The 25,216-nt window shown below is 43.1% G+C and overlaps 1 pseudogene; it reads right to left on the reverse strand.

The window, feature by feature from the left end:
- Window positions 1–19,464, reverse strand: part of LOC135530208 (GMP synthase [glutamine-hydrolyzing]-like) — a 25,696-nt pseudogene extending 6,232 nt beyond the window's left edge.
- Window positions 19,465–25,216: the final 5,752 nt, after the last annotated feature.

Below are 25,216 nucleotides of genomic sequence, written 5' to 3' on the forward strand. Positions count from 1 at the left end.
ACGCTACTGAATGGGCGGCGCCAGCTGTGTCATCATTCCATTATTTCATGCACTTGTCAAACAAACAACATTGTGTAGCCACGACAACCCCGTGTGGATCCCACAACCTGGGGCTGAAGGAAATTAAGTGAAATGTCCAGAGTTCCATTTGACACTGCTGGGAGGCCAAACAGACATTTCCTCTAACCACAGATCTAGGATTTATTTTTATTTTACCTTTACTTGTGCTCATCTGATTATCATAGGATCATTTCAAAGATCTCCTTTACTCGGCTACCGAGCTCGTTCATCAACTCGAAACATATCTCCAGCCTCCAAACAGAGGTGAATAGAAAGAGAGATTGTTTTATTTATTTAACCTTTTCTGGGCAAGTCAGTTAAGAACTTATTTTCAATGACGGGTTAACTGCCTGTTCAGGGGCAGAACGACAGACGTGTACCTTGTCAGCTCGGGGGTTTGAACTCGCAACCTTCCGGTTACTAGTCCAACGCTCTAACCACTAGGCTACCCTGCCGCCCCGATCGGATTAACCTGCCTCAACCCTAAACAGGATTTTAGAAATGTTCTCTGACACAGTATCAGTGAGTAGGGGAGTTTCACATACTCAGCCCTGACAGTAGCAGTGAGTAGGGGAGTGTCACATACTCAGCCCTGACAGTAGCAGTGAGTAGGGGAGTTTCACATACTCAGCCCTGACAGTAGCAGTGTCCTTGTGTGAAGGAGTGAAGGAATAGCAGGGAGTGTCAAAACTAGTCTTGACATGGCTGCTCAGCGAAGGAATAACCGTCCTGGCGTCAGAACCCAAACCACAGGCTAACATTAGGCCTAGCTACACCACACTGTCAGAGAGGAGCACACAAAGAAGAATGAGACTGAGGTTTGTACTGATCTACGATGTGGGCACTAGGGATTTCTACTTTAATACAAACAGCTCGTCTGAATTCACGAAAGAAAAACAGATGGAAGAACAGAGACATGTGTCATGACGGCTGCTGTTGAGCACAGAGCCTGGGTAACGGAACAGGGCAAACAGCAACATATAGCCGATATAACAGGGTGCTGTTGACCACAGAGCCTGGGTAACGGAACAGGGCAAACAGCAACATATAGCCCACATAACGGGTGCTGTTGAGCACAGAGCCTGGGTAACGGAACAGGGCAAACAGCAACATATAGCCCACATAAACGGGGCTGTTGACCACAGAGCCTGGGTAACGGAAAACAGCAACATATAGCAAACAGCAACATGGATAGCCCACATAACGGGTGCTGTTGAGCCACATAACGGGGGCTGTTGACCACAGAGCCTAGGTGAAGTAATTGAGCAGACAGACACATAAAGGACATTGGGTCAAAGAGGGTGCTGTTGACCACTTGTGTGACGACAAACTTCCGCAGCTCTTTGTTCCGGACACTGGTGGCATTACAGCATATTGGATGACTGTCATTCATAATCCCTTCACCCAGTTCAACGTAACATCGATACGTTTAGGCTACTACATGATACTCAAATGTTCCCTATACCCATCATGGAGGTTGCTGCAACCTAGCCTATGAATGACAGATTACAACGTGCACAGGTAGAGAGAAATATGTGAGTAATCAAGGTGACAGACGGTGTCATTAAATCCCACCTGGCCTGCATCTCGCTGATCTACTAGGGTGTAATCATTAGTCCAACAGATGCAAACGAGAGTTTCCATTGGACAAATTCAAGTATGTTTATCCCCGTTTTGTTCCATTTGCTTCCATTTAAAAATGCTAACAAGCTTTAAGTGCTAAAGTCCAACCTCAAAACGTAAATGGAAAAACAAAAGCTTGTAACTTAAATATATTTATACTGAACAAAAAAAATATAAAAAACTTTACTGAGTTACAGTTGATAGAAGGAAATCAGTTGTTAACCCGAAATGCGCTCAGATGTGGTGATTCACTCGCTCTGAGACCTTGTTTCGCCTGCTCTGCAAGCCCAGGTTAGGTAACAAATGCGTGGGCGGCAGTTGTTGATGTGTTCAGAGGGTCCTTGGACAGGTTGGGGCGAGAAGACAAAGCAACAATTACATACACAACTGAAATTAAAGTAAAGTGATTTTTTATTTTTTATTTAACTAGGCAAGACAATTAAAACAAATTCTTATTTACAATGACAGCCTACTCTGGATGACGCTGGGTCAATTGTGGGACTCCCAATCACGGCCAGATGTGATACAGCCTGGATTCAAACCAGGGACTGTAGTGATGCTTCTTGCACTGAGATGCAGTGCCTTAGACCGCTGCGCCACTCAAGACGACTTTATAGTGATAAGCTACAAAAGGCTCACTAGTTTTTTTTATGAAATAATAAATTCATCATCATGCTATTAACAAAATATGTAATATACAGAACCAAATATATTTGATTTAACCTGTTGGTACTAGGGGGCAGTATTTTCATTTTTGGAAAAAAAAGCGTTCTCGTTTTAAAAGGGATATTTTGTCAGGATAAGATGCTAGAATATGCATATAATTGACAGCTTTGGATAGAAAACACTCTAATGTTTCCAAAACTGTAACGATATTGTCTGTGAGTGTAACAGAACTGATGTTGCAGGCGAAAGCCTGAGAAAAATCAATCCGGAAGTGCCCCATATTTTGAAAGCTCTGTGTTCCAATGAGTCCCTATTGAGCTGTGAATGTCCTATCAACGAGCTTACGCTTTCTACGTATTCCCAAGGTGTCTACAGCATTGTGACGTGGTTTTACGCATTTATGTTGAATAATAGCCGTAGTCGGCTACATTGCGTAAGTGGTCACCTGATGCTCCCAAGGTGACTCTCGCGTAAAATACAGAGGTAGCCATTACTCCAATTGGTCCTACTGAAAAACGAATTGTCCCGACGGATATATTATCGAATAGATATTAGAAAAACACCTTGAGGATTGATTATAAACAACGTTTGCCATGTTTCTGTCGATATTATGGAGCTAATTTGGAATATTTTTCGGAGTTGTCGTGACTGCAATTTCCGGTCGATTTCTCAGCCAAACGTGAAGAACAAACAGAGCTATTTCGCCTACAAAATAATCTTTTGGGAAAAAATGAACTTTGGCTATCTACCTGGGAGTCTCGTGAGTGAAAACATCCGAAGTTCATCAAAGGTAAATTATTTAATTTGATTGCTTTTCGTGACAAGGTTGCCTGCTGCTAGCAAGGCATAATGCTATGCTCGTCTATGATAAACTTACAAATGCTTGTCTAGCGTTGGCTGTAGTAAAGCATATTTTGAAAATCTGAGATGACAGGTTGATTAACAAAAGGCTAAGCTGTGTTCCAATATATTTCACTTGTGATTTTCATGAATAGGAAGATTTTTTAGGAAGATTTATGTCCGTTGCGTTATGCTAATTAGTGTGAGACGATGATTACGCTCCCGGACCCAGGTTTGAGTCACAAGAAGTTTTTAATTAAATTATTGTGAATAAATGATGGTTAGTGGCAGTAATGGGCACTACCATCAATTGTTTTATTAGGTGTTCTTAGCATTCCACCCACAATGCCTTTAACCTATTGTTAAAAAAAATCTAAACAGAAATTAAAAATGGTGTTGTTGTTTTTTTACAAATCTGAACCAACCTCAAATCACTCAGCACTAAGAATCAGATAAAACCACCTATCCCTGCTCTACTATAGACGAGCAGTCAGACCATAAAGAGGGGCCTCAGTCAGGTGACCAGTAGATAACTATAAATCAGTGGTCCTCTGTCACTCAATTGATAAGCACATGGCTCTTGCAACGCCAGGATAGTGGGATCAATTTTCCGGGGACCACCGTACATTTACAGAGGTCAGAGGTCACATTCAGACAGACAGACGGAGCAGCCTCGTGGCCGAGCAGTGCGAGTGTGCGAACGAACACTGTGTACAGCGTGTTACCTGGACTCCCACGGTCTTGATCGGCAGCAGGAAGGCATTGAGTGAATGAAGACTGGTGATCTGCAGGAGTTTCTCCTCCTCCTCGTCTGATATACATGACTTCCTCTCTGCAGCAACGTGTGGGGCTGGAGGGGCATAGAGTAAGTTATGGTTATTAGTATTATTAGCTAGTCTGACATTACTACAGTAAGTTGGGGCGGCAGGGTAGCCTAGTGGTTAGAGCGTTGGACTAGTAACCGGAAGGTTGCGAGTTCAAACCCCCGAGCTGACAAGGTACAAATCTGTCGTTCTGCCCCTGAACAGGCAGTTAGCCCACTGTTCCCAGGCCGTCATTGAAAATAAGAATTTGTTCTTAACTGACTTGCCTAGTAAAATAAAGGTAAAATTTAAATTAAAAAATTTAAAAAGTTATCAGCATGTTGTTGCATAAAGGTCAGTTGGGGTCAATTCCATCTACAATCTCATTCCAGAATTCAAATCAAATGAATTTGTCACATACACAAGGTTAGCAGATGTTAATGGTCACATACACACGGTTAGCAGATGTTAATGGTCACATACACATGGTTAGCAGATGTTAATGGTCACATACACGCGGTTAGCAGATGTTAATGGTCACATACACGCGGTTAACAGATGTTAATGGTCACATACACGCGGTTAGCAGATGTTAATGGTCACATACACATGGTTAGCGGTTAATGCAGATGTTAATGGTCACATACACATGGTTAGCAGATGTTAATGGTCACATACACATGGTTAGCAGATGTTAATGGTCACATACACGCGACGGTTAGCAGATGTTAATGCGAATGTACCAACTCTGTTAAATCATGCTTGTGCTTCTAGTTCCAACAATAACCAACCAATAACCAAGTAATCTAACCCAACAATTCCAAAACTACTGCCTTATACACACACAAGTGTAAAGGGATAAAGAATATGTACATAAAATATATGAATGGGGAGTGGATGGTACAGAACGACATTGATACGTCCAATTAAGTTGGTTCAAATTGAAATGGAATTGAGACCAACTCTGTTATTACCATCATGTTCCTGTCATAGACTAGTGGAGCTCTGCTCTCTGACCTTTTTGACCATGGCGGAGAAGTCTGTGATGATCTTGAGGATGTTGTTGGTCTCAGCAAAGTCCTTACAGATGTAGGGCTCGTCTGCACAGATCACTCTGATGGCCAGGCCAGGACCTACGGGAGAGGATGAGGTTAACATCACAGCCATACTTCTGCTATTCTCCATGTTGGTTCTAAATGTTCCATGACTATATATAACATCCTGTCCTGTGTTGGTTCTTAATGTTCCATGACTATATAAGGTTCTGTCCTGTGTTGGTTCTAACTATATATAAGGTTCTGTCCTGTGTGTACGGTGGGGTACTGACCAGGGAAAGGGTGTCGACAGACGATGTCCTCTGGCAGTCCCAGTTCTCTGCCCAGGGCCCGAACCTCATCCTTATGGAAGTCCTTCAGCGGCTCAATCACTTTTCCCTGGAGGGAGTGAGAGAGGAGACAGCTCAGACCCGAGGTGGGGACTCGAGTCACAACATTCATGACTTGAGACTAGACTTAAGATAAGAAATAAAATAACATCCGACTCGACTCATTACTTTAATTATCTGGCCAGGTTTTGGAATGTAATGTCACTCGTTTCGTGTCACCGAGCATCCGTGGATTTCTCTCCGCGCTGCCAGACACAGAATCGCACTCGCAAGAGAAAAAATAAAAAACTGATTGCCTCGTGAAACGCACACTCGACCAAGCTAACTGTCAATCAACACAGGTCAGGTGAGCTAGCACAGTGAGGTCTGGGGGTGGGGGTGAAACGGAATATTATTAATAGGCTAATTATTTATAACATTTATATTTATACCTTTGCTTATTAGATCTGGTGACTAACATCAGCACCAAATGTTTCAAAAACTTCTCGTCTGTGCTTCAGAACCAGAAAGTGGCACATCTTGACCAATCATCAGCATTTGTCTCACAAAGGCAGGTTATTTAATAGATTTTCTCCGGTTTTATCTGGCAAAAACAAAATAGCATATGCATATATATAATCCCTATAAAGTAATGTTTAGCAATCTGCTACAGACATATCTTTGCCACAACAACAACAGGCTAGCAGGTGATCATTGATCATTTTCATGTTTCAGTTAGGGTGGGTTATAGTTCTAGACCTCAATAGGCGCTACTGGCTGTAGGTCTAAAGATAGCTGTGACAGATGTAACATTCTGGCCAATTAATGACCATATTTGTGAGGTAGAAAAAGCCTACAGACAGATCATGCTTTTCCTCTGATCCGGTGACCTCAGCAGCGTACAAGGCCGTGTGATCCTGGTTACTCTGGACGACGGAGGAGGCACAATGTGACATGACATCCCTAGGTGATATTGACTGCTAAGATGAGTGACCTCAGCTGCGTACAAGGCCGTATGATCCTGGTTACTCTGGACGACGGAGGAGGCACAATGTGACATGACATCCCTAGGTGATATTGACTGCTAAGATGAGTGACTTTCAGCTCAAAACATGGTTTATTTCTGGATCTTGCATCACTGTTTATGGCTATAATGACAGGCTACATTTGCGCATTGATTGGGTGGGGGGGGTGGGGGGGGGGGCACAAGCTTTGAACCACTCCTTTTTAAGGGTTGTGGGACTAAAGTCTGAACACCACTGAGCAAGTGTACAGATATAGGATTGGGTAAAGCACGAAAGTCACATTTTTTAGGGAGAGGATTGCCATAATAAATAAAACACGCAGCTCCAAAACAATAACAATTAGTAATGACGAATATGAACTATTTACTTTGCAAACTCACCAGCAATGAGGCATCAAGAAACAATTACTAGCATAGACATACTGCTCTTTTGGTATGTCAACATCGTTTGTGAAGCATTTGAAATGTGTTGTTAAAATGTATTATTACATAATCATGTGTTGTAGACAAAATAATGAAAATGGCTGTCTGGTAACCTTAATAAATATACAAAGATTTGAGGTTGGAAAAAGTAAATTGCCTGTTTCGATGGGTTTCTTTTTTACTTGAGACTCGACTTGCTTATAGACTTGGAACTTGACTCAACCAGTTCGACTTGGGACACGACTTGGGACACGACTTGGGACACGACTTGGGACACCTCTGGGCCAAACAGAAGAGCCTGAGGTGCTCCAACAAAATTGTGTTGGAAGTTTGTTTCAGTGTGTGTGTGTGTGCGTACCTCGTCTCTGAGCTTGCGGATGAGTTCTGTGTCGTTGTGGTGTGTTTTGATGACCTCTGCCTTGCCGCTGGCGAGGTGAGAAGCACTCTCTATGAGGTCTGGCCTCAGGGTGCCCTGGGCTAGGAACACCTCCTCCGGCTTCAGGTTCATCTCCCCTATCACCTCATTGGCCACCTACAGACGCCAATCACACACAAAGGAAGTACATTCAATAGTCTTGATTTTTTTTTTAAAGAGGGACAAACAGACAGACATATACAGATAACAGACTAGGTTGAAGATAAAGGTTAGGACGTTATGATTCATGTGGAAGGTATTTGAAAATAAACAGATTCATGGGACCAGCGGCAGTTTCTAATTAGCAGCACCGTTGCTATAACTACCATAGCTGATCCATTGTTGCTGCATATTAGAATCCTCTGACCTTCGTCATCTTCAACAGATAAGACAGGCAGTACCTTGACGAAGGTGTCTCCGATGATCTTCCTCTTCTCCTCAGGGTTGGTGGTCATGTTGAGGGTCTTGCTGATGCGTTTCCGTGGCGTCCGGTCTTCGTCGGAGATGGGCAGGGTTGTCGTACCGTTATAGAAAGTGTGTGCTGCGTTCACCACTAGAGAGGAGATCACACAGACACACGAAGAATTTGAAACCAAATCAAACATTGTTAAACTCCCATATCTGTTAGGTGAAATACAGCAGTGTGCAGTCACAGCAGTAAGATGTGTGGCCCGTTGCCTTGACAAAAGGGCAACCAGTGGAACACGAGCATTGTAAATCCAACTTATATTTACTCTGAAAATGTATTTTACCTTTGCTTCAACTACTTGCACATCGTTACAACACATAGCCACTAATATAACATTTGAAATCTCTATATTCTTTCATGAGATATATATAAAAAAATCACACTCATAAAATATATGTATATACATACATACACACACTACATTCCACAATGCTACATTTGAGTCCATTCTGGACATGTGTAGGACACCAGCTTGGCTTGACCTCTCACCTTTGAGGTTGACGCCTAACTTGACCTCTCACCTTTGAGGTTAATGCCCAGTTTGGATTGACCTCTCACCTTTGAGGTTGATGCCCAGTTTGGATTGACCTCTCACCTTTGAGGTTGATGCCCAGTTTGGATTGACCTCTCACCTTTGAGGTTGATGCCCAGTTTGGATTGACCTCTCACCTTTGAGTTGATGCCCAGTTTGGTGAGGGCCTCCTCAACGCTCTGGCTCTCTCGTTTCCTCATGAAGCCATTGTCGATGTGCACCGCGATCACCTGCTCCTTGTTCAGAGCTTTGTTCAGCAGGGCCGTGCACACGGTGGAGTCCACCCCTCCACTCAGCAGAACCTGGGGACAACATTTGGACCAGACATGTCAATCAACAGAACTGGAATGACTTCAACACAGTCTGTTTCTCTCCCCCTTCCATTATCATCTTCCCACACTTTCTGGGAGCAGAGAGTCGATCACATCGTTCCAGTAGAGAACACAGTTCAATATCACTGTCTAATTTAGTGTTTAATAGCTCAGATGAATGTACTACGCCCTTCCACTCCCAGGGTCTCTATGTATCACTAGCCACTAACTATGCCACTTTGTTTACATACTCATCTCATATGTATATACTGTACTCAATACCATCTACTGCATCTTGCCTATGCCGCTCTGTACCATCACTCATTCATATATCTTTATGTACATATTCTTTATCCCTTTACACTTGTGTGTATAAGGCAGTAGTTTTGGAATTGTTAGCTAGATTACTTGTTGGTTATTACTGCATTGTCGGAACTAGAAGCACAAGCATTTCGCTACACTCGCATTAACATCTGCTAACCATGTGTATGTGACCATTAACATCTGCTAACCGTGTATATGTGACCACTAACATCTGCTAACCATGCGTGTATGTGACCACTAATATCTGCTAACCATGTGTATGTGACCACTAACATCTGCTAACCATGTGTATGTGACCATTAACATCTGCTAACCATGTGTATGTGACCATTAACATCTGCTAACCATGTGTATGTGACCACTAACATCTGCTAACCAAGTGTATGTGACCATTAACATCTGCTAACCAAGTGTATGTGACCATTAACATCTGCTAAATTTGATGTGACCATTAACATCTGCTAACCGTGTATGTGACCATTAACATCTGCTAACCGTGTGTATGTGACCATTAACATCTGCTAACCGTGTATGTGACCACTAACATCTGCTAACCGTGTGTATGTGACCATTAACATCTGCTAACTTGTATGTGACCATTAACATCTGCTAACCGTGATGTGACCATTAACATCTGCTAACCGTGTGTATGTGACCATTAACATCTGCTAACCGTGTGTATGTGACCATTAACATCTGCTAACCGTGTTCATGTGACCATTAACATCTGCTAACCGTGTCTGTGACCATTAACATCTGCTAACCGTGTGTATGTGACCATTAACATCTGCTAACTGGTGACCATTAACATCTGCTAACCGTGTGTATGTGACCATTAACATCTGCTAACCGTGTGTATGTGACCATTAACATCATCTGCTAACCTGTGTATGTGACCATTAACATCTGCTAACCGTGTGTATGTGACCATTAACATCTGCTAACCGTGTGTATGTGACCATTAACATCTGCTAACCGTGTGTATGTGACCATTAACATCTGCTAACCGTGTGTATGTGACCATTAACATCTGCTAACCGTGTGTATGTGACCATTAACATCTGCTAACCGTGTGTATGTGACCATTAACATCTGCTAACCGTGTGTATGTGACCATTAACATCTGCTAACCGTGTGTATGTGACCATTAACATCTGCTAACCGTGTGTATGTGACCATTAACATCTGCTAACCGTGTATGTGACCATTAACATCTGCTAACCGTGTGTATGTGACCATTAACATCTGCTAACCGTGTGTATGTGACCATTAACATCTAGGGACCGTGTGTATGTGACCATTAACATCTGCTAACCGTGTATGTGACCATTAACATCTGCTAACCGTGTATGTGACCACTAACATCTGCTAACCGGACGTGTGTGTATGTGACCACTAACATCTGCTAACCGTGGTGTATGTGACCACTAACATCTGCTAACGTGTGGTGTATGTGACCATTAACATCTGCTAACCGTGTATGTGACCATTAACATCTGCTAACCGTATGTGACCATTAACATCTGCTAACCGTGTGTAAGTGACCATTAACATCTGCTAACCGTGTGTATGTGACCACTAACATCTGCTAACCGTGTGTATGTGACCATTAACATCTGCTAACCGTGTGTATGTGACCATTAACATCTGCTAACCGTGTGTATGTGACCATTAACATCTGCTAACCGTGTGTAAGTGACCATTAACATCTGCTAACCGTGTAAGTGACCATTAACATCTGCTAACCGTGTGTATGTGACCATTAACATCTGCTAACCGTGTGTATGTGACCATTAACATCTGCTAACCATGTGTATGTGACCATTAACATCTGCTAACCATGTGTATGTGACCATTAACATCTGCTAACCGTGTGTATGTGACCATTAACATCTGCTAACCGTGTGTATGTGACCATTAACATCTGCTAACCGTGTGTATGTGACCATTAACATCTGCTAACCGTGTGTATGTGACCATTAACATCTGCTAACCGTGTGTATGTGACCATTAACATCTGCTAACCGTGTATGTGACCAATAACATCTGCTAACCATGTGTATGTGACCATTAACATCTGCTAACTGTGTATGTGACCATTAACATCTGCTAACCGTGTGTATGTGACCATTAACATCTGCTAACCGTGTGTATGTGACCATTAACATCTGCTAACCGTGTGTATGTGACAAATAAAATTTGATTTGATTTGTGTTCTATACTATATACTGTACCCACATACTGCATCTAACCGTACTGTAGATTCCTCACCAGTACTTTGGACTTGCCAACTTTCTCCTGGATCTCTGTGATGCAGGACTGCTGGTTCTGGACGGTGAAGTTGGAAGTGCAGCCTTTCAAACAGGAAGTTACGTAATATCTCTGTGCCCCGCTCTGTCAGGTCCACTTCCGGGTGAAACTGGGTCCCGTAAGTTTCTTCTGCTCGTTAAGCAATACCTGTCAGAGAACAAATGGAGCGGGGGGGGGGCAGTGGAAGGGTTCGGAACGGTCAAAGACAAGGGGGAAGAAGAGGTGGAGAGGAAAGAAGAGCATTGAGGGCCAAAGATCTTCATGATCACATTGCGGAATTGACTGAAATTAGGGACGTGTGGTGGTAGACTAAATTAGGGACGTGTGGTGGTAGACTAAATTAGGGACGTGTGGTGGTAGACTAAATTAGGGACGTGTGGTGGTAGACTAAATTAGGGACGTGTGGTGGTAGACTAAATTAGGGACGTGTGGTGGTAGACTAAATTAGGGACGTGTGGTGGTAGACTAAATTAGTCTAAATATACATTTTCCTCCAGGCCCAGGATCCTTTGCCAGAATGCATACCTGCAATGATGCTCCCTGACTGGGCCACCACCTTGAAGCCATCGGCCACCTTGTCCACACTGTCCCCATGAGTCAACAGCACCGGCTCCTCTTTCTGCAGGCCCCTGACAACAAACAGGTCACAGACAGAGTCAAAGGTCAGACAGGAAGTACACTCACACAGGGAAACAATTCCACCCATATTTGGAAATGCCTAATACAACAGGTGTAGTTAGACCTCACAGCGAAATGCTGAATACAACAGGTGTAGTAGACCTCACAGCGAAATGCTGAATACAACAGGTGTAGTAGACCTCACAGCGAAATGCTGAATACAACAGGTGTAGTTAGACCTCACAGTGAAATGCCTAATACAACAGGTGTAGTTAGACCTCACAGCGAAATGCTGAATACAACAGGTGTAGTAGACCTCACAGCGAAATGCTGAATACAACAGGTGTAGTAGACCTCACAGCGAAATGCTGAATACAACAGGTGTAGTAGACCTTACAGTGAAATGCTTACTTAAAAGCTCTTAAATGCATTGTTGGTTAAGAAAGTAAACTGTATAAAATAAACTGAAGTAAAAAATTAAAATTAAAAAGCAACAATAAAATAACAGTAGAGGCTATTTACAGGTTGTTACGGTACAGAGTCAATGTGGAGGCTATATACAGGGTGTTACGGTACAGAGTCAATGTGGAGGCTATATACAGGGGTACCGGTACAGAGTCAATGTGGAGGCTATATACAGGGTGTTACGGTACAGAGTCAATGTGGAGGCTATATACAGGGTGTTACGGTACAGAGTCAATGTGGAGGCTATATACAGGGTGTTACGGTACAGAGTCAATGTGGAGGCTATATACAGGGTGTTACGGTATAGAGTCAATGTGGAGGCTATATACAGGGTGTTACGGTACAGAGTCAATGTGGAGGCTATATACAGGGGTTACTGGTACAGAGTCAATGTGGAGGCTATATACAGGGGTACTGGTACAGAGTCAATGTGGAGGCTATATACAGGGTGTTACGGTACAGAGTCAATGATAGTCAAACAAACATGTACATGTAGGTAGAGGTAAAGTGACTATGTATAGATAATAAACAGAGAGAGTAGCCTGCGGTCTCTCCTTCACTGCAGCCGAGGTGAGTAAAACATTTAAACGTGTTAACCCTCGCAAGGCTGCAGGCCCAGACGGCATCCCCAGCCGCGCCCTCAGAGCATGTGCAGACCAGCTGGCTGGTGTGTTTACGGACATATTCAATCAATCCCTATACCAGTCTGCTGTTCCCACATGCTTCAAGAGGGCCACCATTGTTCCTGTTCCCAAGAAAGCTAAGGTAACTGAGCTAAACGTCTACCGCCCCGTAGCACTCACTTCCGTCATCATGAAGTGCTTTGAGAGACTAGTCAAGGACCATATCACCTCCACCCCACCTGACACCCTAGACCCACTCCAATTTGCTTACCGCCCAAATAGGTCCACAGAAGACGCAATCTCAACCACACACTGCCCTAACCCATCTGGACAAGAGGAATACCTATGTGAGAATGCTGTTCATCGACTACAGCTCGGCATTTAACACCATAGTACCCTCCAAGCTCGTCATCAAGCTCGAGACCCTGGGTCTCGACCCCGCCCTGTGCAACTGGGTACTGGACTTCCTGACGGGCCGCCCCCAGGTGGTGAGGGTAGGCAACAACATCACCCCGCTGATCCTCAACACTGGGGCCCCACAAGGATGCGTTCTGGGCCCTCTCCTGTACTCCCTGTTCACCCACGACTGCGCGGCAACGCACGCCTCCAACTCAATCATCAAGTTTGCAGACGACACAACAGTGGTAGGCTTGATTACCAATAACGACGAGACGGCCTACAGGGAGGAGGTGAGGGCCCTCGGAGTGTGGTGTCAGGACAATAACCTCACACTCAACGTCAACAAAACTAAGGAGATGATTGTGGACTTCAGGAAACAGCAGAGGGAACACCCCCCTATCCACATCGATGGAACAGTAGTGGAGAGAGTAGCAAGTTAAGTTCCTCGGCATACACATCACAGACAAACTAAATTGGTCCACTCACACAGACAGCATCGTGAAGAAGGCGCAGCAGCTCCTCTTCAAACTCAGGAGGCTGAAGAAATTCTGCTTGTCACCAAAAACACTCACAAACTTCTACAGATGCACAATCGAGAGCATCCTGGCGGGCTGTATCACCGCCTGGTACGGCAACTGCTCCGCCCACAACCGTAAGGCTCTCCAGAGGGTAGTGAGGTCTGCACAACGTATCACCGGGGGCAAACTACCTGCCCTCCAGGACACCTACACCACCCGATGTTACAGGAAGGCCATAAAGATCATTAAGGACAACACCCACCCGAGCCACTGCCTGTTCACTCCGCTATCATCCAGAAGGCGAGGTCAGTACAGGTGCATCAAAGCTGGGACCGAGAGACTGAAAAACAGCTTCTATCTCAAGGCCATCAGACTGTTAAACAGCAACCACTAACATTGAGTGGCTGCTGCCAACACACTGACTCAACTCCAGCCACTTCAATAATGGGAATTGATAGGAAAGGATGTAAAATATATCACTAGCCACTTTAAACAATGCTACCTAATATAATGTCTACATACCCTACATTATTCATCTCATATGTATACGTATATACTGTACTCTATCATCTACTGCATCCTTATGTAATACATGTATCACTAGCCACTTTAACTATGCCACTTTGTTTACATACTCATCTCATATGTATATACGGTACTCGATGCCATCTACTGTATCTTGCCTATGCTGCTCTGCACCATCACTCATTCATATCTTTATGTACATATTCTTTATCCCCTTACACTGTGTATAAGAAATTAGTTTTGGAATTGTTAGTTAGATTACTTGTTGGTTATTACTGCATTGTCGGAACTGGAAGCACAAGCATTTCGCTACACTCGCATTAACATCTGCTAACCATGTGTATGTGACAAATAAAATTGGATTTGAACAGGGGTCACTGCTAAAGGTTCAGGTGGCCCTTTGATTAGCTGTTCAGGAGTCTTATAGCTTGGGGGTAGAAGCTGTTCAGAAGCCCTTTGGAACTCAATGTGCTTTGTGTCCAACTGTGTGTAATGTCTGAGAGAGGAGGACTGTGGTTTTCTTATTTTGGAGTGTTTGTGTGTGACGGCCAGGAAACGATGTGACTGTTGGAATTTTTGGTCCAGTTGGCGTCAAACACATGGCTCTGGGACAAACCAATGGAGGAAAAAACCCCACTTGTTCTTGAAATAGCCTACCCTGTCACCTCTCGACTTGGTTCTGCTGAAACTCTTTTCGAGCTGCCTCCTCTAAACAATCTTCTTTAGATTATTCGTCTGAACCCACCTGAAGAGAGAGCAGGTGTTGTCCAGTCCGATGTTGAACACTCCATCCTCTCTCACACTCTTCCTGTGTACTGTCCCTCCAAAAACCTTATTCATCATCTGTGGAGAGGACAATTGATCATTAGACTCTTAAAAATCTGCATTTTTTTTATTTTATTGATTGATTGATTGAAAGATGTCATTTCAATTTGTATGTGATCATAAGAAAGTGATTCTTAGTGGATTTTGATTTTTTTTTTTTTAAATCAATTGATCTGTCTAGACACACCGTTATTGTAGGTGGTGAAATCATGAACCCGGAGTTTTATGCTAAGGGGTTTTGAGCTGAGGTTTCATGTGCCTTCGGGAAAGTATATAGACCCCATTACTTTTTCTACATTTTGTTTCCTTATTGGATTGAATAAAATAAAGTAATCATCAATCTACACCCAATACCCCATTATGACAGATCAATCTACACCCAATACCCCAATACAGATCCCCCCAATACCCCATTATGACAAAGATCAATCTACACTCAATATCTCATTATGACAGATCTACACCCAATACCCCATTTTTTACACTCATTTGAAATAAATTATTTGAAATAAATTAGCAAACATTTCTAAAAAATAAAAAATAACGTTTTTGCTGTAATTGGAGGTATTTTGCGTAGCTTGAGGGGCGGGGGGGGGGGGTATTTAGAATAAGCCTGTAACCTAACAATGTGGAAAAAGTCAATGGGTCCCAATACTTTCCAAAGGCACCGTGTGTGTATTTCTCAGGGCCCTCCTACCTGCATTCCATAGCAGATACCCAGGACAGGCTTTCCAATGGTGAATATGGCCGGGTCAAACCAGGGGGCATCCTCAGCGTACACAGAGTTAGGACCACCAGAGATGATGATCGCCCTGGAGACGGAGAAAAGGGGGAGGAGTAAAGAGTGAAGAACGAGGGAGGAGAAATATTCAAAGGCAAATATATATTATATATGGCTCAGTTGGTAGAGCATTGTGCTTGCAACGGCAGGGTTGTGTGTTCGATTCCCGGGACCACCTGTATGAACTCATGACTACGTCACTTTGAAGAAAAGCCTCTGCTAAATGGGGTTTAAAATGTAACCATACTCAAGAGTAGTCATTTTCAGGACAAATAACATACACACTCCCTGTCAGGCTGTCCTGACCACTGTGTTCCTTTTATATAGAACTGTTTTACTTTTGTATAGAACTGCAGGCTCCCTGTCAGGCTGTCCTGACCACTGTGTTCCTTTTATATAGAACTGTTTTACTTTTGTATAGAACTGCAGGCTCCCTGTCAGGCTGTCCTGACCACTGTGTTCCTTTTATATAGAACTGTTTTACTTTTGTATAGAACTGCAGGCTCCCTGTCAGGCTGTCCTGACCACTGTGTTCCTTTTATATAGAACAGTTTTACTTTTGTATAGAACTGCAGGCTCCCTGTCAGGCTGTCCTGACCACTGTGTTCCTTTTATATAGAACTGTTTTACTTTTGTATAGAACTGCAGGCTCCCTGTCAGGCTGTCCTGACCACTGTTCCTCCACAGACTTCAAAGTCGATGGGCAGAAAGAGATGTTAAAAATGATCACACTAGGTGTTATTGTTCTGACAGGTTCTCTCTCTTCCACACCATATGCATTTTTCTTATTCGTTTGGTCCAGGTTTGTTGACTTGTAAATGCCACCCGGGTGCAAGTGTGCTGTCAGTCAGTCTCACCTGAAGCCTTGTTCTCTGATGGCGAAGGCTGGCGTCTCTAGTGGGAGGATCTCTGAGCGGACAAACAGCTCTCTGATCCGCCTGTCAATCACCTTGCCGTACTGAGCCCCGGCATCCAGGATGACCACCGCCCCCTCACATGAACCATTCTGAGGCTCAACGCTGCTGATGTCCAGCTGGGGGAGAAAAATAAATAAATACACTGTCCTGACCACGTAGGAACACTCAATCAGGATAACAACACAGGCCTACGTGTGGAATAGCCTTCAACCATATAGACTCATCAAGGGTAGCATGGGATGTTTTGAATGAAGATACAACAGCCTAAATTCCCCAACAGTGGTTGAATCAAGGGGTGTTCAAAAAAGCGTTGCAAAACCTTGCACTCGTTCAAAGACAGGCAAAACATTTACGATGGTGAATGGCCGCCACTTCACCAACCTCACAGGAACGAGATTCGTTAAGGCCATAACGCAATTTGAGACATGCGAGTCTCAGTACTGAGAAGAGGGCACACGTGACGAGACGTTACACACTTATTCAGTCCCTCATGAGAATCACATGAGTCACACAGACACTAGAGGCCTAACCAGGGGCCAGCTAGAGGCCTAACCAGGGGCCAGCTAGAGGCCTTACCAGGGGCCAGCTAGAGGCCTAACCAGGGGCCAGCTAGAGGCCTAACCAGGGGCCAGGGGCCAGCTAGAGGCCTAACCAGGGGCCAGCTAGAGGCCTAACCAACCAGGGGCCAGGGGCCAGCTAGGCCTAACCAGGGGCCAGCTAGAGGCCAGCTAGAGGACTGACCAGGTCCAGTAGGGGCCAGCTAGAGGACGTACCAAGTCCCGTAGTGGCCAGCTAGAGGACGTACCAGGTCCAGTAGGGGCCAGCTAGAGGACTGACCAGGTCCAGTAGGGGCCAGCTAGAGGACTGACCAGGTCCAGTAGGGGCCAGCTAGAGGACTGAGCAGGTCCAGTAGTGGCCAGCTAGAGGACTGACCAGGTCCGGTTGGGGCCAGCTAGAGGACTGACCAGGTCCGGTAGGGGCCAGCTTGAGGACTGACCAAGTCCGGTAGGGGCCAGCTAGAGGACTGACCAGGTCCAGTAGGGGCCAGCTAGAGGACTGACCAGGTCCAGTAGGCGACAGCTAAAGGACTGAGCAGGTCCAGTAGGGGCCAGCTAGAGGTCTGACCAGGTCCAGTAGGGGCCAGCTAGAGGACTGACTAGGTCCAGTAGGGCCAGCTAGACCATACAGTGAAGTCACAGATGCCAAACTTGGATGCTTTAATCCACCCTATTAGATTTCTAGTAGATATTTCTAGCCAGGATTCACAAGCCAATGGACGTTACTTTAGAATAGATAGATCTACACAAATTGTTCTGCAGTTATATATATATATATATATATATATATATATATATATATATGCCTGCCCCTTATGCATGATTGATGAAGGCAGCCATTGATAAATTGATGTGATCAGTCAATGTTACCAAGGGAGATTGTCTTAGGAATATTAAGCTTATAAACCATAATGATGCTATCAAAACTGTACATTTCTCATGCATTACATTTGGGCATTAGATATGGGCAAAACATTAAACGCACCACTCAAGTAAATTGTGAAATAAGAGAGCAGCGGGTCCCCACGTGGTTTCTGACACTACGTGCTTCCGTCAATGAAAAACAACAGGCTCGTGTATCAAACACCGCAAGTGACACCATAAAAACACCAAAACATTTCATATAAAACCGCTTCGATGCCGAGTTGTCATACCGGGCCTGTTTTCCTGGGAAAGTAAAATGGAGTACTTGTGGATATGAAAATAATACGATGGTTGGCCTATGTTGCAGTTGGCACAACTGTGGTGGGTGGACAGACCGGAGACCGGGCGCTAGCTAACTAACAAGTCATAGTTAGCCATCTAGCGTTAGCTGTCAACCCGATTATTTATGTTAAAATTACCCAACAAATGTACATGGTTCGTAACACGAAATCTCTAACTATTGCTATAAGGGTTAAACATGATGTTAAGTCCACGACCATCTGGAACTGCACTGCTAGTTATTCTGCTAGTGTGGGTTAACTATATATCGGACTATACCTAACGTTGCAGATAGCTACATATCCAGCTGTGCGGCAGCAGCTAGGCTACATTCCACGCGGCTTCTGCTAGCTGACGAGCTAGTAATATATACACAATGAAAGATGCAACAGTGGCATAAAAGTTACATTCACTGTATGCTGGATGTTTATTTTATTTTTAAATTCCAAAAACATACGTTTAAAAGACGAGGCGACAGGCATCCCAGGCTGGGGAGCACGCACGCCGTAAGTTTGCTGAAAACACGACACAGGCCGTAGCTAACCGGGGACTCTCCCAGCGCCCATGTACCGCAGCCAAAACATTGAACAAGAAACGGGCTATGTTGCTCCCATGGCGGCACACAGGCCGTTGTTTGACTGACCTTGGTTTCTCCGTTGCACAGAGCCATGGATGACTGTAGCGGAATGAACTCTCCTCCTCGGTCTTCCAGATCTCGTACGCAACAGAGACTAGTGGATGCTCGCGGAGTTGGTGCGCCGACCGCTGACGACAATGTGCGCTAACGAGTACTTCCCTACTACAATACTCACTAGGGTGGCTGTTCAACTACTTCACTCAATGCATGTGACTGTTCCCTCCCTTCTCGGAGAGTAGTGAGTACTAATGGCTGTCTGCGTGGGAATTTGGGCTTCTACGGACGAATTACTCCTGGATAATTCAATGAAAAAGTTTATTATGGAAAAGCTTCAGCAGTTTACAAGCGAAAGAATTTGTCCTATGTCTAATTGTCTATATCACGTGAATAATTTAGTTCGGCTATGTAATTACATAGCAGACTAAACTCAACTCCATGGTGAAATAACTGAATGATGAACTCCTTCACCATGGAGTTGAGTTTAGTCCGCAATGTAATTGAAGGATTTATGTTATCCTAGGATACGAGGCCTAAATCATAATCAGGGCGTCCCATAACGCCCCTTACCATGATGTTGACCTGCCAGAAATAGCACCTCTGTGTTTCTCTGGGGCCCCAACACCTCAGCACCTTCATATATCAGCCATAGCATCTGTGGTTTAATGTGGTTTAAAACCATTTAGAGGAACAGCCACTTAGGGAAATAAATGACAAAGAAATAAAGAGATGTATCCATTCTCTTAGTGTGTTTTAGTTCTCGGGGTGGATTTTGCAGCCTAGGCGACTACTCTCCTTTTGTCAGTGGGTTAAAGTAGTAGCCGGGAAGAATCAGATCCAGCCTCCGAGAGGCCTCTTTGGTTTCAGGTGAGCACTGTGTGCTAATTGTCCCCCTCTCATTCTCTCCTATCAGTTAGTTGGAGGGATACTTTTGGATCCCTCTGTGGGTGAAGTGTAACAGGAGCTATGAAGGGAAATCCAGACACCAGTAAGTCGTGATCATGGATTCAACTTCAACTCGACAAAACAGAGTGTTTGCACACTCACTGCATGTAAACATGTTACACATGCATGCAAACATGGTACTGCATGTAAACTGCATCTCCAAACATGGTACACTGCATGTAAACATGGTACACTGCATGTAAACATGGTACACTGCATGTAACCATGGTACACTGCATGTAAACATGGTACACTGCATCCAAAACATGGTACACTGCATGTAAACATGTAAACATGGTACTGCATGTAAACTGTACACTGCATGCAAACATGGTACACTGCATGTAAACTGCATTTTAAACATGGTACACTGCATGTAAATTTAAACATGGTACACTGCATGTAAACATGGTACACTGCATGTAAACATGGTACACTGCATGTAAACATGGTACAATACATGCATGTAGACTGCATGTAAACATGGTACACTGCATGTAAACTGCATTTTAAACATGGTACACTGCATGTAAACATGGTAAACATGCATGCAAACATGGTACACTGCATGTAAACTGCATGGCACACTGCATGTAAACATGGTGCATGTAAACACTGCATGTAAACATGGTACGCTGCATGTAAACTGCATTTAAACATGGTACACTGCATGTCAACTGCATGCAAAACATGGTACACTGCATGTAGACATGGTACACATGTAAACATGGTACACTACATGGCACATGGTACTGCATGTCAACTGATTTAAACATGGTACACTGCATGTAAACATGGTACACTGCATGTAAACATGGTACACTACATGTAAACTGAATGTAAACATGTAAACATGGTACACTGCATGTAAACATTTTAAATATGGTACACTGCATGTAAACATGGTACACTGCATGTAAACATGGTATGCAAACTGCATGTGTAAACATGGTACACTACATGTAAACTGCATGTGGTACACTGCATGTTGGTACACTACATGTAAACATGGTACACTGCATGTAAACTGCATGTAAACATGGTAAACTGCATGTAAACATGGTACACTGCATGTAAACATGGTACACATGGTTCACTACATAAACCGCATGTAAACATGGTACACTACATGTAAACATGGTACACTGCATGTAAACATGGTACACTGCATGTAAACATGTAAACATGGTACACTGCATGTAAACATGGTACACTGCATGTAAACATGCATGTAAACATGGTACACTACATGTAAACATGGTACACTGCATGTAAACTGCATGTAAACATGGTAAACTGCATGTAAACATGGTACACTGCATGTAAACATGGTACACTGCATGTAAACATGGTACAATACATGTAAACATGGCACACTGCATGTAAACTGCATTTTAAACATGGTACACTGCATGTAAACATGGTACACTACATGTAAACATGGTACACACTGCATGCATAAACATGGTACACTGCATGTAAACATGGTACACTGCATGTAAACATGGTACACTGTACATGTAAACTGCATGTACATGTAAACATGGTACACTAAACATGGTATGTAAACATGGTACACTGCATGTAAACATGGTACACTATGTAAACATGGTAAACCTCATGTAAACATGGTACACTGACATGGTAAACTGATTTAAACATGGTACACTGCATGTAAACATGGTACACTGCATGTAAACATGGTACAATACATGTAAACATGGTACACTGCATGTAAACTGCATGGTGGTACACTGCATGTAAACATGGTACACTGCATGTAAACATGGTACACTGCATAAACATGGTACATGTAAACATGGTACACTACATGTAAACTGCATGTAAACATGGTACATGCATGGTAAACTGCATGCAAACATGGTACACTGCATGTAAACATGGTACATTACATGTAAACATGGCACACTGCATGTAAACATGGTACACTGCATGTAAACTGCATGTAAACATGGTACACTACATGTAAACATGGTACACTGCATGTAAACATGGTACACTGCATAAACATAAACTGCATGTAAACATGGTACACTACATGTAAACATGGTACACTACATGTAAACATGGTACACTGCATGTAAACATGGTACACTGCATGTAAACATGGTACACTGCATGTAAACTGCATGTAAACATGGTACACTACATGTAAACATGGTACACTGCATGTAAACTGCATGTAAACATGGTAAACTGCATGTAAACATGGTACACTGACATGTAAACATGGTACACTGGTACTTGTAAACATGGTACAATACATGTAAACATGGCACACTGCACTGCATGTAAACTGCATGCAAACATGGTACACTGCATGTAAACATGGTACACTACATGTAAACATGGCACACTGCATGTAACTGCATGTAAACATGGTACACTGCATGTAAACATGGTACACTGCATGTAAACATGGTAAACACTACATGTAAACTGCATGTACACATGGTACACTACATGTAAACATGGTACACTGCATATAAACATGGTACACATGTAAACATGTAAACTACATGTAAACATGGTACACTATATAAACATGTAAACATGGTACACTGCATGTAAACATGGTACACTGCATGTAAACTGGTACATACATGTAAACATGGTACACTGCATGTAAACATGGTACACTGCATGTAAACATGGTACACTGCATGTAAACTGCATGTAAACATGGTACACTACATGTAAACTGCATGCAAACATGGTACACTGCATGTAAACATGGTACATGTAACATGGTAAACATGGCACACTGCACTGTAAACATGGTACACTGCATGTAAACTGCATGTAAACATGGTACACTACATGTAAACTGCATGTAAACATGGTACACTACATGTGCATGCAAACTGCATGTAAACATGGTACACTACACATGGTACACTGCATGTAAACATGGTACACTGTACACTGCATGTAAACATTGTACACTGCATGTAAACATGGTACACTACATGTAAACATGCATGTACACATGGTACACTACATGTAAACATGGTACACTGCATGTAAACATGGTACACTGCATGTAAACATGTAAACCTCATGTAAACATGGTACACTACATGTAAACATGGTACACTGCATGTAAACATGGTAACATGGTACACTACATGTAAACTGCATGTAAACATGGTACACTGCATGGTAAACATGGTCCACTGCATGTAAACAAACATGGTACACTGCATGTAAACATGGTACACTACATGTAAACATGGTCCACATGCATGTAAACACATGGTACACTGCATGTAAACATGGTACACTACATGTAAACATGGTACACTACATGTAAACATGGTACACTGCATGTAAACATGGTACACTACATGTAAACTGCATGTAAACATGGTACACTGCATGTAAACATGGTACACTGCATGTAAACATGGTACACTGCATGTAAACATGGTACATGTAAACATGGTACACTGCTACATGTAAACATGGTACACTGCATGTAAACATGGTACACTACATGTAAACTGCATGTAAACATGGTACACTAAACATGTAAACATGGTACACTGCATATAAACATGGGTACACTGCATGTAAACCTCATGTAAACATGGTACACTGCATGTAAACATGTAAACATGGTAAACTGCATGTAAACATGGTACACTGCATATAAACTGCATGTAAACATGGTACACTGCATGTAAACATGGTACACTACATGTAAACTGCATGTAAACATGGTACACTGCATGTAAACATGGTACACTGCATGTAAACATGGTACACTGCATGCAAACATGGTACACTGCATGTAAACATGGTACACTGCATTTTAAACATGGTAACTGCATGTAAACATGGTACACTACATGTAAACATGGTACACTACATGTAAACATGGTACACTGCATGTAAACATGGTACACTGCATGTAAACATGCATGTAAACATGGTACACTGCATGTAAACATGGTCCACTGCATGTAAACATGGTGCACACTACATGTAAACATGGTACACTACATGTAAACATGGTACATGGGTACACTGCATGTAAACATGGTACACTACATGTAAACTGCATGTCAAACATGGTACACTGCATGTAAACATGGTACACTACATGTAAACATGGTCACACTGCATGTAAACATGGTAACACTGCATGTAAACATGGTACACTACATGTAAACATGGTACACTGCATGTAAACATGGGTACACTGCATGTAAACATGGTACACTGCATGTAAACTGCATGTAAACATGGTACACTGCATGTAAACATGGTACACTGCATGTAAACATGGTGTAAACTGCATGTAAACATGGTACACTGCATGTAAACATGGTACACTGCATGTAAACTGCATGTAACTACATGTAAACTGCATGTACAATGGTACACTACATGTAAACATGGTACACTGCATGTAAACATGGTACACTGCATATAAACTGCATGTAAACTACACTGCATGTAAACATGGTACACTGCATGCAAACATGGTACACTGCATGTAAACTGCATTTTAAACATGGTAATGTGTAAACATGGTACACTGCATGTAAACATGGTACACTGCATGCAAACATGGTACACTGCATGAAACATGGTACACTACATGTAAACTGCATGTAAACATGGTACACTGCATGTAAACCTATGTTCAGGCTCTGTTTTGTGGACCTTCAGTTAAGTTGAGGAGGGCAGTGGACAGCTGGGTGGGCTGTGGACAGGAATCTCACAGCAAAAAGACGATGCCTCCATCTCTTCATTCAAAGACTCAATCATTGACACTCTTACTTGTGGCTGCTTCGCGTGATGTATTGTTGTCTCTACCTTCTTGCCCTTTGTACTGTTGTCTGTGCCCAATAACGTTTGTGTTTTGTGCTGCTACCGTGTTGTGTTGCTACCATGTTGTTGTCATGTTGTGTTGCTACCATGCTGTGTTTTCATGTGTTGCTGCCATGCTATGTCGTCGTCTTAGGTCTCTCTCTATGTAGTCTTGTGGTGTCTCTCTTGTCGTGATGTGTGTTT

Source organism: Oncorhynchus masou, unplaced genomic scaffold (genome assembly GCF_036934945.1).
Source record: "Oncorhynchus masou masou isolate Uvic2021 unplaced genomic scaffold, UVic_Omas_1.1 unplaced_scaffold_1291, whole genome shotgun sequence".
Lineage (NCBI taxonomy): Eukaryota > Metazoa > Chordata > Actinopteri > Salmoniformes > Salmonidae > Oncorhynchus > Oncorhynchus masou.